A 14,135-nucleotide genomic window follows, 5' to 3' on the forward strand; every position below is an offset into this window, starting at 1 on the left:
ATTGGAACAAATGGTTTAAACTGGCAAATGATGGGCATGACAAATCATGAATGTGGTTAAATTGAAGAAAAAAAAATAAGCATGAAATATGGTGAAAAGAGGTTAAAAGTGACAATAATGGGTCAACATATGCAACATTAGGTGGTAAAAATGGTGGAAAGGGTTTATAAGTGCTGAAAATGTCTTGAAAGTGGAAAAAAATGTGCAGAAAAGGCATTGAAATTTGATGAAGAAGTGTTAGAAATGGGAGCAATGTAGCAAAAATGCATTAAAAGGAGCAAAACTATGGCAAGAAAAAGTGATGAAAACGGGTTAAAATATGGCAAGTTTGGTGTAGTTGCAGAAAAAGTGTAAAAATATCAGCAAAAATGGGCTCAAATTGTTCAGAAAATATTCTGACGACCACTTCCCAGTGTCTAGCAACCACAAATGGGGTCCTGACTCCTAGGTTGAGAACCCCTGGCATCTCAAGGGTTTTTCTGTTTTTTTTTTAAGTTGGTACATTTAGCACCTCCTGTGGTTCTAATCAGGAACTGCTGCACTAAGGAGACTTGGTAAGTTTAACTCTCAAATACGGTACTTTCCAATCCTGGTGCTTTTTTGATTCCACTCTGCATTGTCTGCTCTTTCTTTATATTTGTCACCTTGCTCTGACGTCTTCAGGATGTGCTTCTCACACAGGAAGTTCTCCAGCCTCTGGTCCTGGTGATGGAAGTACCAGTCCTCCACTACGTCCTCGTACTGCTCCAGCATGGTCTCACACTGAACACACACCCACACACACAACTGCATTAGTAAACACATGTTATTTAAAACACTAAACTATTACCTATTATGAATGACTCTTGTGTTGATTTAACTTTTAACAAAAACAAATAAATGTGGTCTAAAAGTGTTAAATGATCAGGTCCACCTGTTTCTTCATGTCGGTGACCTCTGCAGACGGTTGGTCCCACAGCTCGTACGGCATTCCCAGGTCCACTTTCACTTATTACCCACCAGGTTTTTTAGTGTGGTCATGGTCTGACTGGTTCCCTGTAGTCACACCAACAAAACACTGACTTCCTGCTTGGGTCACGTGATCAGCTTTAAAGGGATCGTCCACTTTTTTTTTTTTTTACAAGTTTGGTCTAAAATGATTGAAATATACTATTAGAAGATCTATACCAAACAAAACTTATTATTATGTATGAGATGTATGAGAGCAGCATTAATGTCACTATATTTACCCTCAGAGATCAATGGTTTACTGAATCTGATCAGGTTTATTGATTAAGTTTTGATCAAATTAATTTAAATTAACCTAATTTAAATAATCCTAATGACATCATTCCAGAACGTAATGATTAAACAAAAATAAATGTGCAAACATCACGTGTAAGAAGTGTTTTTTCACCACTAGAAGCTAGAATAATTATCAATAATCTGTGATGTTTCAGACTCTACAATCACTGGTATTGATGATCTACAACACAACAACAGAACAACTTTATCCAGATGTTCTGTAGCTCTGATGAGATGTTTAAACACTGAGCAGGTGAAGCTGATTAAAGCTGAGTCATGTTTTCACAGAGCACAGCAGCGTTACAAACAAACAGAGCTTTATAGACACATTAAAGTTAAACAGACACTGGTGTCTCTGATTTAGGAGTCAGTGATGATTTGTGTAGTTTTTTACCAGGTTAGACGGTGTTTGAAACAGACAAGGATGAGAGTGAGAAGAACATTTCCACATAAATAAACATCCTTTCCCTCACGGCAGGGCCAGATTAACACCGCTGTACCCTGGGCAACAATATTCAAGGGCCCCATCATCACGACCCCAGGATTACTATAATATGGCAAAAGAATAAATACATTCCAGTAATATACATACATTTACTCACTGCACCAATGTCTAACTGTCATCATGTGCATTATGACGTACAGATGTGCAAATGCTGATAGAAATACAAATGTACCACTATGTCATCTTATCCAAGCCCCTCACTCACATATGATGCTATGAAAATAAAACACATCAGCATCAGTTTAATCTGGCAAAACATAAACATCTGGAAACCTGACAATTTCTCTCAAAGAAATGCTGATCTGGCAAAATACACTGGAGTGAAAAAATGACCTATATTCAGTTTATGCTTCTTTATATGTTCTGTGTTTCTGTTTAGTGCTCCCACTGAGCTGCCTCTACATGTTTGTATTTTTTAGTTGTGTAGATCAGTGATTCCCAGACTTTTAGTGCCCATGGTACACCAACGAACAAGTATAAATCTGTAGCCACACCTATTGTGTAAAATAGCCTTTATAACACGTGTTATCACTCATATCATGTACAATATCTGTAAATATGCATAATTATTTATGAAAGCCAAATAAAAAAAACAATAATTAAACAAATAATGTTTGGTTAGGCATAGATCTTCTAATAATTACATTTCAAAGGTTTTAGGCCAAACTTGTAAAACCAGTGGAGGATCGTTTAAAGATAACAATGAGGCGGTGGACTGACCTTGGCGTAGCGTAGACTTCCAGGCCTCTATGCGTGAACGCTGTACTGCAGGATGCATTCACAGATGTTGTCCACGGCCTCAGTCAAACGGGTCTCCCTAAACATCAACACACAGATCATCAACTACCCACGATGCAATGCTTTAAAATCCTAAGCATTCTAAAGCTATTTAAGGATAATTATGGTTGATGAGTGTGTTGTTCTTACAACGTGTACTATTTAATATTGCGTCTCCTCTTGCCCGTGTCCAGCACCTCCTCCAACTCCAGCACCTTCTTGGACCGACCTGTCCTCTCCAGCGCCTCCTGCAGCTCCACCGTCAAGAACTTACACACTAGAGGATGAAGAAGATCCATTAACAGCTGCTCTTTTTTCTTTGAACTTTATTAATAAATAGCTTTATCATTACTGTTCTAAAATAACATTTGTGATTGCAAACTTTACTTTTATGAGATTAGAAGAAAAGCCAAAATGTTTCTTTTTTAAAAGGTTACACTTTATTTCTATTTTTAATTGCCACAATAAGGGCATTCTGCAACTGCACCAAACTTGCCATATTTTAACCTATTCTCATCACTATTTTTTGCTCCTTTTAGTGCATTTTTTGCTACATTTCTGTCACTTCTCCAACAAATTTTTATTACCTTTTCTGCACACTTTTTCCACGTTGAAGACATTTTCAGCACTTATAAACCTTTTCCACCACTTTTTCCACCTAATGTTGCATATGTTGACCCATTATTGTCACTTTTAACCTCTTTTCACCATATTTCATACTTATTTTGCCATTTTAACCACATTCACCACATTTGTCATGCCTATTATTTGCCAGTTTAAACTCATTGTTCCAATATTGACAATTGAGTCATGTATTATTATTTTTTTTTAAACCACTTTTTCTGTCCGTTTTTGGTCACTTCAATTTGCAACCCCTCCCCCCTCTCTTTTCTTTTTTTCTTTTACTTTTCTCTAATTTGCAACTTTTACCAATTTTCTGTGTTTTTTTTAAAATCCCATTTTACCACCTTTTCCACCGTTTTGTGGTCACTTTTTAATGCATTTTTATTTCTGATTAAAACAAGGATTTAAATTTTTAAGATGCGAATAATAATAGAACTTCCTGGATAACACTGGATATTATTGTAATGCAATCCTGGGATTAGGATTCCTCGAGGATAATCATGTTAACATGCTGCAATAAATAAATCATATAACCATGCTTCAAACACACACAGGTTTATTAGAAGTTTTTATTATTTTTTGAAGCTCAGTATAAGTAGTGGATATATTTTGTACTGGCAATTAATGAATGTTGAAATGATGTACTGGGTATGATAAAACAGCTGCAGAGACACCACAGACTCTGCAGAGTAGAGAAGATAAGATAAGAGCTGAAATGATGTACTGGGTATGATAAAACAGCTGCAGAGACACCACAGACTCTGCAGAGCAGAGAAGATAAGATAAAGAGCAGCCACGGCCAGTAACACACCTGCTGGAAGAGTCGTGATCACTGGATCTGGACGACTGTGGTTGTGGGGAAGAAGATAAGAAGAGGTCAATCAACTGTTTATCTAGGTCATTACACAGTATAAATGTTGGAGATTTCTTGGGCTCGGGGTCTTAATTCTGTCAGACGTCTGCTGCGTCAGACGTCAAGGAGGCCTTGAGCATATTTTTATATGTTCAATAAAAGACCACTTCTGTTTCAACTTACCTGACGATCTCCTGAGTCTTCATCATCCTTCTGGTAAGCATCTCACATCCACTGCACATGTTTCAGGTACTCTGCATTTGAGGTCCTAGGGTTAGAACCATGGCATAAGGTTAGGAAAAAATAGAGGATTACCTTAGGGTAATAGGTTGCTGACTAGGATAAAGAAGTATTCTAGGAACACACGACTTAGGCGCCCAATGCTTGGGTCACCTATTTCAATCGAGGCCTTGTCCAGGAAAATAGAGGATTACTGAGTCAAGGATTGAACCCCTAGGTGACCTTGAGAGAAGGAATCTCAGAAACTAAGGAATAAACTTAGGCTCCGCGCTGAGTTTAGCTGTGGTGCTCTGAGGGGCACGGGAATTTGGAAAGTAACCAAAGGGTGGTGTGAATACGTAGCATGGTGTGAGCTTGATCAACTCACATAAGCCATATGAAATATTCACATACCTGGAAAGGGTCACTAGGATCTGTGAAATCCGCCCGTCCTTCTCTGAGTAATAAGTAAGTATAAAACAGTTGGGTAACTGCTCTTAAAAATAAGAGGGTCAGCGAGGGCCAGAGCTGATCTATTATACCGAAGAGGAAGACCTGAGAAGGCAGGAAGCCTATAGGTCCATTAGTACGTACGACAGGGTGTCCACACACCCGCTCCCTAGTAGATCGATAGAGTTCGAACCGGAGTTTTAATGGCTGAAGGGTATCAGCCTCCGGGGTTTGACCCCCATCGACGGAATTCTGTAGGATCACAGTATTCTGTAGCACAAGGAGGGGATCCACCAGTACGAAAATTTGATGCGGTATATTTTGACAACGGCAGGATAGTTCTGTTAAAGGCTCCCTTGGGAGACCCTATAGTGACAGAATTCGCCGGACCAACAAGCACGCTGCTTAACCCGAGAAACAAGCGGGGTAAGGATGGAGCAGGTGTAGCGTATTGGGCTGCCACTTTCTATTCTGGAGAAGTGGTGGATGCCGATTATGCAAAAAGAGATACCTTAGGAAACCACCCAGTGCCTAGTGCTAATAGGATTGACATCCCACCTTCAAAAAAGGGAATTTTGGGAATAGCCCATATAATCAACGGGTATTATGAACCCTATGAATTGGAAAAGGGCGATGAATGTGTGAACCAACTGAATGCGGTATTAGCAAAAGTATTCAGTAAAGTCACCACTAAAACAGTGATTACAACTACATGGGGGGACGGTGCCTATAGATATCCTGAGGCAGTCGCCCGCCCAGCGATTGTAGTCGCTATTTTGAATTGGTTAGGAAATAATCCAGATAGGAAAGTAATCTGGTTAGTTAATGGGGAAAGTAAATTTCAAAATGCCTTAACTTTACTATCTAATACATATGACAATATGGATATCGATATGGGACAGTTACACAGGAAAGCATTCCCTGGAGGGTGAATGCAAATGGAAGGATAGAAAAACGCCCTTCCGGTAAATCAGACCCAGAAAACAGTAAGAAAAAGAAGAAAAAACCAGTAAACGAAGAAGAAAATATCTTCAGCCTTTATCCTGACCCGGACGTATTTCAGGATAAAGGGTCAGAACAACTGGCAAAACAGTTGAAACCCCAATTTGAACTTAATCGCCCAAAATATAATGAGATAGCTGACGCGGAAAGACCGGGAAGGCTAGACAAAATTTTGACTCAAATCATAGCGGATAATCCGCTACCCTCAGCCCCTTTTGAAGAGGATGACTTAGATATGACTCGAGAAGAGTTGAGGTGGCAGTATCAGAGAGAACATCATCAAATGATGGGTAAGATGAGTGAGCTAGTAAACGCCTTAGCAGGCACGGTAGAGCAAAACCGAGAGCTACTCACCAAACAGCAGGAGAAGATCAATGAGATTGAATCCAATACTATTTTATCCGCCATTGAAGAACCTAGTGGTTTAGCGAAAAAAAGAGAGTTGAATCAGTCCAGGTATCGTAGTACAGATAGTCTGTCGATATCGGAACCAGGGACTTCGAGGGAGAAAGAACAAATACCCAAATTTCAAATACATTTATCTAAGTTCCGCCCTTTAGTGGCTGATGACGAAGATGATTGGTCGCAAGAAGGAGATGGGGAGTGTCCTATCAGGAACACCCCATACTCACCACTCCTTCAAGAGGGACCAACTATTTCTAAAATGGTGGATCATCTTGAAGGAGGATGTGTAATGAAGATAGGGACCTCAGAATGTATGGTAAAAATATATGATGTAACAATTCAAAACTTTACAGGGGACTTAAGCTATGCTTATGTCACCTGGGTAAATGAATTAGATATACCAGTACCTTTTATAAAGAAACTGGATCCGAGACACTATGCTCAAAAACAAGCTGATCATGCAGCTAGAGAAGCAGCTCTCTCCGTGGGCGGAGAAGATATGGATCACCCCCTGGGGGAATTAAAAATTAGGCTGTACTCACCCCGAACTCCGGAAGTTGGAGACGCTTACGTGTGTAAAATGCCTGAAACACCTAATCGGTTTATCGAACAGTTGTCCGCCATAGGATTAAGAGAGCCTCGTTTAGTGATTGATTTAAATACTAAAAGAGCATTTCCGCGTTCCATGGGAGGAACTTTAGGCATGATAGACAGCCTATCAGCTATATTGTCTTATTTCCTGATAGGAAGTGAGGAAGCCACCCCTGGGAGAGTATCTGTGTTAATAAGAAATAATCCCCAAAATAGGACAGAGAGATTGCGTACCAGGTTGGCTGAAGCAGTAGCCGCTAGGTACACTAAGGATGCATCAGAAGGGGAGACACCCCCAGGATTGATTCAGGTAACATATCCTGAGAATCAGCTGGAAGGGTCCCCACAGCTGACTAGGTTTGAAAGTCCTCCGTCCCGGGTTACACCTCCTAGAGTAACTCCCTCAAAACAAGTGGATTTTCAGGTGCCAAAATCAACTGAAAAAACGCAGAAAATGAGGGGAAAATCGCCTCCCTATAGAGGCCCTAAACCAATCCCAACTCAGGAAATAGTTGAGGATAGGGGAAAGGAAGCGCGAGGTAAAAATATTAGAGCTAAAGGGCATGATTGGGAGGCGTATAATGCTTATGGCTACCCCTGTAAGGGAGGAAGTAAGCCTAGGCCTGATAGCCCAGCAGGACACTGCTGGATACCCAAAAACCATATAGAAGATTGGGATGAAGTCAAAAATCAATACGAGGATCCGTTTGAGTACCCTGATTGGTATGAGGAAGCAATCCCTAGAGATGAAGCCTTAGAAATGGCACATGCACCCTCTAGCAGCGAAATAGCTGAATGGGAGGGAGTCCCAAAAACATGGAAAAGGGCTTATATGGCAAGAGGATATGATCATCTCAAAAGAAAACATGTAGGCCTTTTCAACACTATGCGTCGTCATAAGAGAGAGATAGTACCCACTTTCAATCAAACTTTTGACAGGTGTGACGTCACGACCTTTGTCCCGCCCCCAACCGGAAGTCCCGCCTTCCCAAACCGGAAGTCCCGCCTTAGAGTCAAAAAAAAAAAAAAAAAAAATTCTTGCACACACACGCACACACACACACACACGCACGCACACGCACGCACACACACACACACACATAATTCACCAGCCCCTCACTGAACTGTTTTAAAGAAAAAGAAAGGTATAAATGCACAATGTTTCTCACCAAATAAAAGAAAACCACACGCACACACACGCACGCACACAGAGAGAGAGGGTTTCAATCACCTTTCTGCTCCAAAACTATTCATGCATTTAAGAAAATGTACAAGTTAAATATTATAGAACACTTGAATGAAACATTAGAAAAGAAGTTGATCGAGGATGCTTAATATAATTTTGATTGTTTAAGTTTTGTGCTTACATCGTTGGTATGAGAGAAATTGTGTCATCTTTGGACAGACAGTAGTGTTTCAGTTGTAAAAGGGGTTAGGCAAAATAAGTCTAGACTTCAGCTTAAACCCCTTTCGGTCAGGCATCATTTAGAGGTTGACATTCTTAATGTATACATATTTTTTTTTCTTTCTTTCTTTTTCCTGTCGTGTAATGTGTGTGATCTTTTGAATGACCTTAGATGTTCACAATGACCGAAGAAATAAACTAATTAACAATCCAACACAACCCCTGAGTTCAGACGGCATAAAATAAAAGTGTTTTGCTTTGAAAAGAAGATGCAAAAAAAAAAAAAAGCTTTCCACATCAGACTTACCTCTGAACTTTAAACACACGCACACAGAGAGAGAGAGAGGGTTTCAATCACCTTTCTGCTCCAAAACTATTCATGCATTTAAGAAAATGTACAAGTTAAATATTATAGAACACTTGAATGAAACATTAGAAAAGAAGTTGATCGAGGATGCTTAATATAATTTTGATTGTTTAAGTTTTGTGCTTACATCGTTGGTATGAGAGAAATTGTGTCATCTTTGGACAGACAGTAGTGTTTCAGTTGTAAAAGGCAAAATAAGTCTAGACTTCAGCTTAAACCCCTTTCGGTCAGGCATCATTTAGAGGTTGACATTCTTAATGTATACATATTTTTTTTCTTTCTTTCTTTTTCCTGTCGTGTAATGTGTGTGATCTTTTGAATGACCTTAGATGTTCACAATGACCGAAGAAAGTTTGTAAGCTCTGAAGAGATAAGAGTCAGGGCAGAAAGTGAGCCGCACCCTGGGTGGGGTGAAACAGACATGTTTTGCAAACACACATTCTTCTAGTGTGCATCTAACAGATAATAACGTGACAGTTAGTTAAAACAAGTGACTGCACAAGCTGAAGCATATCTTACAAAAAGCTTTCCAAATCTTACCATTCATAGCAGCAATATGACCATGTCTGACCATCACTATGCATAAGAATGCTTTGAACATCAGACTTACCTCTGAACTTTTCACACACACACAGGCACAATTTCAACCATCCCACCAACAAAAAAAAAAAAAAAAAAAAAAAAAAAAGCAGTCTTGGTGCGCCAGCTATGACTTGTTTTTAAAGTTTAATTGTCTGTTTTGAATGGGACATATTCAAAGAAGGTAAATGTCATAAAACTTATAACACAGGAGGGTTAAGTATTTCTTTTCTAATAATCTAGCACAATTACAAATTACCTGACAAAAATTGAATCTGTAACTTACTCCTAATATTGATTGATTTGCTTTTGGCTGTCTTCCAACATAGACGATTCAATACAAAGAATAAACATTCATTTAAACAGCAAAGTGGTGTTGTAGTAGTTGAATAATATAGACTCATAATATAGTATCATACTTGCATTAATTCACCAACCCCTCAATGAACTGTTTTAAAGAAAGTGTGGTTTTGTCCTTTGACAGGCACTTGCGTGTCCAAAACATAAAAGAATTCAAGTGGTGTTTGTAAAAAGAATGAGCTTTTTAGAGTATAATTTTACGCAGAATACGTACATAATATGATGATAAATATGTTTTGATTATAATATCATGATTTATTCACGAATAACATTGTTTTTAAGACGGACCCGGTTTTGTACCGCCAACCACAGTTTTGCCTTGTGGCTGCCGCTGTTTTTTCTCATCCTCTGCAGCTGCTGAGGTTCCAAGGGGGGCAGTGCGTGTGTAAATGTGTGTGTCTGTGTGGTTGCGCAGGAATGTTTTGCTATAGCCGGTTTACGTATATTACAACAACAACAACACACATTGATGGTTATAGACACATCGTCACCTTTATTTTGATTGTATTTTTATAACGACAGGCTGTCTGAATTATTCTGTTTCTGTCTGATCAGCGGAGCGTTAAGGAAATAATAACCGGCAATAAAACTCTGGAAACAATAACTAGGAATAAATAGTTGTTCTTTGGTAAACTTGGTGATATTACAGACGGTATGGACACATTTACTCCGTTTCCGGGGTTTGACGTTCTGATTTCTAATAGTAAGTTAATATTGAGACAGCGTCAGTTCTGATGATAAACATCTATTAAACAGATAAATGACGCTCTACCCGTGAGGTTTTATTACAGGCAAACCGCTAGTTAAACACGTTCGCATTGAGCCAAACACACTTTTTCTTCTTCATCAACGCATTACCTATTAAACTTTACATCGGTCACCAAACACTACAGGGTGTACAATAATGTTCCGTTACCCGTTTGCTCCAACGTCAAGACCCTTTAGCTGTCCGCAGCGATGCCTGAGCATAATTTGCGTAAAAACAATAGATGTGAACAGAAATAGCGGCACACATCCACTTGTTCTGGTAAAAAACTCGCTTAGATAAAAACAAATCATGGTTTAGTGAAATTATAAATATTTCAGCCAGATGATGCACAATAATTGCATTTGATCTACATTTAAGTTAGAGTTAAAGTGTATTCAATATAGGTTTTTTTTTCCAAACTGGAACACAGCTTTGTCACTTTCGATGGGTTGCACATCACTCTCACTGAGCTAAAGAAAAAGATCATGGCTAAGGAACATCTGAAGGCCCCAAACTGCGACCTGTAGATCACCAATGCGGATACTCTAGAAGGTACGTAACCCTAATCCTTGCTATGCAATGTTTTGTGTTTAACTTGGAATGTGCGTATCTTGAAATTAATATTAAAATCAAAGCAATGGATTAACAATTTCATCTTTACACATTAGTATGTAGGCTCTAAACTGAAATTACATTTGTTTTTGAATCTGTAAAGATTTTAAAATATGATGAAATATAATCTGACAACACATTGATTGTTTTACCATATGTTACACTTCTGCTATTGGTAGTGATGGGACACACAATGTATAACAGGCAAATATATCAGTTGACATCAATTTTAAAGTGTGTGGTATTTTGCAAAAAAAAGTCAGCAAAATACAGAAGTATGCAATGCATGTATTATTCTATCTGTTTATGAGCCGTATTGTTTAAATGAGAAATGCTGGCATTATGGAAAATAGAAGTATTTTTTAAAGGTGGAGTATAGACAGTGAAAGTGATTGTGAAACTTTTTGTCACCTCAACTCCCTGACACACAACAGACACTTGATTGATTTATTTTTGAACATGTGTAAACAAAAACAACACATAAAATAAAAGGAATGCCACAAAACAAGTTAGTTTCCAAAACAAGTCAAAAACACAAAGTAAAATTTAAATTTTCAATAAAACATTTACGCATTCAAAAAAGGAGTAGGATGGAGTCTGACTTGCGGCAAGTCTTTGCACGTCACGTATATGGCATCGATATGAGCCTCGATGCACATATCATCGCCTGGGTAACTTGATACGGAATGTCGCATCACTAGCTATTTGACTATTGCAAAATTCTACCTGGCCTTTGATAAATATTGCTACATTTGGGTTGTTGTTTCACAAAAAAATATTACGTTAGTCTTTACTTTACTACAAATCATTGATCATATAATTGTCCTCCTCACCACTAAATATAAATCACAGGAATCTAATTAAAAATACTTTTTGCTACATAATAGTTTAATTGAACCATTTAAAGCAGTGTGTCAAACTTAATGTTCCTTTAGATCATCTAAAGAGGTCAAGTATTGTTAAAAGCATTTCCCACTGTGTAAACATGCAGTGTAATTATTTCTATAAGCTTCCTAAACTGGTAAAATGACATTAGCTTTGTTTAGAAAATGACATCTTTACAAACAAACATCACAGAGCGGTTAAGAAGACACAGTTATGATCTTGCTGTTTATTGATTGAAAGTAGCACAGGGGATTCCCATTATTTAATATGAGTTTCTGTTTACTCACAAAGAAAACACTGCTTTCTAAATATTGAGAAATGTCAAGGCTAAATATTTTGTGTGTTTTGTAATTTTTTCTTTTTTACAGAATACTTAGATGATGAAGTTGAAATCCCAAGGCACTCATCTGTCATCGTCCGTCGTACGCCGGCCGGTGGAGTGGGACCAGGTGGCAAGCCGTTCATTGTGTACGTATATTACTTGTACATCAAAAGATTAAATTGAGAAATTTCAGGTGTAATCATTTACATTTCTTTTTTTTAAAAGAAAATGCTGCTCCCAACATGACAGAGGTTTATAACCTCTGACATTCTCTTTTAAAAATGTCCCCAGTTTTGTTTTAGTTTGTAAATTACATGTTAGTTTACACTTTTCAGTTTTGTAGACTTTTGAAGGCTTAGTTTGTGTTTTATACAGTTGCTATTTCCATTTCAGAAGGTTTAGTCATTCATACTGTATGAAGACTGTAAAATGTATGAAAGAAGAACTGAATCAGCTGTTCTACGTCATATCGGTTGCATTTTCATGTTCTGATAAGTATTTTTTGGTTGTTCTTTGTCTAGTGAATGTGCACACCTTTTTCAAAAAACCAGAAATCTTTCATACAAAATAATGATAAATTTCCCTCAAATCACATTTCAATGTTTCAGAAATGACCACAAATTCAAGAACAATGGATTTAATTTTTTTTGTCCATCTCATGCCACGGATGCTTAAGGTGCAGAAAATTTGGAGAGAACACAAATACATTAAATTTGTGCTGTTCTTTAGATACTCCTTTAAGCATGCTTGCCTTGGCCTTTATCATCAGGTCATAGCATTTTACTACAAGTTGTACATGGTCTGAGACACAGCATTTGAACTGGATACGAGTCAACCTGGAAACCAGAGTTATTGGATCATGATAAACCATGTTGCCATGGGAGCCGTCAAAGCATTATTATTCTGTCATTAATTGAACCAAGACCAGACCTTCTTCTTCCACTGCATCATTGTCCAATCCCAATTATCATGTTCTTATCAAAAGTCACGACGGTTATTCGTACTATACTGCAGCTATGACACTCTAGATGCAACAATCTGATAAATTTTGGACTTCTGACACATTAAGATTTGGCATCAACAAATGTTAGGATTTTGCTCCCCATGTCTATCAGTTATCTGTGGCCTCTCATGATCCTGTCACCAGCTCAGCTTTTAAAAGACAGTGTCTGGAGACTAAAAACACCACACACAATTTTTTTTCCCCTGTGCGTCACTTCACCATGTTATTCTAAAATAGCAACTAAACCCACTTTTTTTTTGTTGAAATCAAAAATATTTATTTATTTATTTATTTTAGAAACTTTATTTGTTGTGATGGACCAGGTGAGATTCAAACCAGTGACCCCTTGGGTAGGAAGTAGTGTTGTTGATTGATCCTAGTCCATTTCCTGACATATTTTGTTGTAAAAATGTAACAGTATTAGCCCTCTATAGGTTGAAACCTGCCTATTACAACTGAAGTTTGCTATTGGCTGAGAAAGGTGGTTTGTGACATACTAGTGGCTTCTTCTTCTGTCGCAAACAACCACTGTTAGCCCCACCCTCTTATAAAAACTGCAAGCTGTGGCAAGTAGGTTAGATTGAGAAGATTAAAAATAGAGAGGTATAGTGAGTATTGAGTAGGTAGTTATGGCATTTTTTTTTTTTTTTAATTCTAACCTCGATGCACGTCAGCCAAAACCTCAGGGTTTAGTTCTGTATTATAATTTTTTTTTTTTTAGAAAAGTGTAATTTATTAATCAGTCTATGAACACCATGTAAAATAACATCATGCTGGGGCTTAATACATTTCATTTATTTTAAAAGCAGAAGTGACACAAGTTTATAGCTTGTGATGTTCCTACTTTAAACAACCTAAACAAGCTAACCTTCTTTTTCAAGCTGTTTGCAACACGCCATTAACCAAGAAACAAACAACAACTTTCCTAAATCATCTTTGAAATGCATTAAAATAAGATACATTTTCAACTACCAAAACTGTATGAATGGTTTAGGTTTGATATTGGCACTATTTGCTATTAGATTGCGGTGAATTATTGATCGCTGTGGGCAAAAGGGAGTAGGTAATTTATGGCCATTGGCTACTTAACACATCTATTATGATTAAACAGTTCACTTGCTGCTAATTATATCCCAACCACCAG

At 37.9% G+C, this 14,135-nt stretch overlaps 1 pseudogene; it reads right to left on the reverse strand.

Moving 5' to 3' along the window:
• Positions 1-282: 282 nt before the first annotated feature.
• On the reverse strand, positions 283-3,078 carry LOC114461069 (protein canopy 4-like; annotated as a pseudogene).
• Between the last annotated feature and the right edge of the window lie 11,057 nt (positions 3,079-14,135).

Source organism: Gouania willdenowi, unplaced genomic scaffold (genome assembly GCF_900634775.1).
Source record: "Gouania willdenowi unplaced genomic scaffold, fGouWil2.1 scaffold_91_arrow_ctg1, whole genome shotgun sequence".
Lineage (NCBI taxonomy): Eukaryota > Metazoa > Chordata > Actinopteri > Blenniiformes > Gobiesocidae > Gouania > Gouania willdenowi.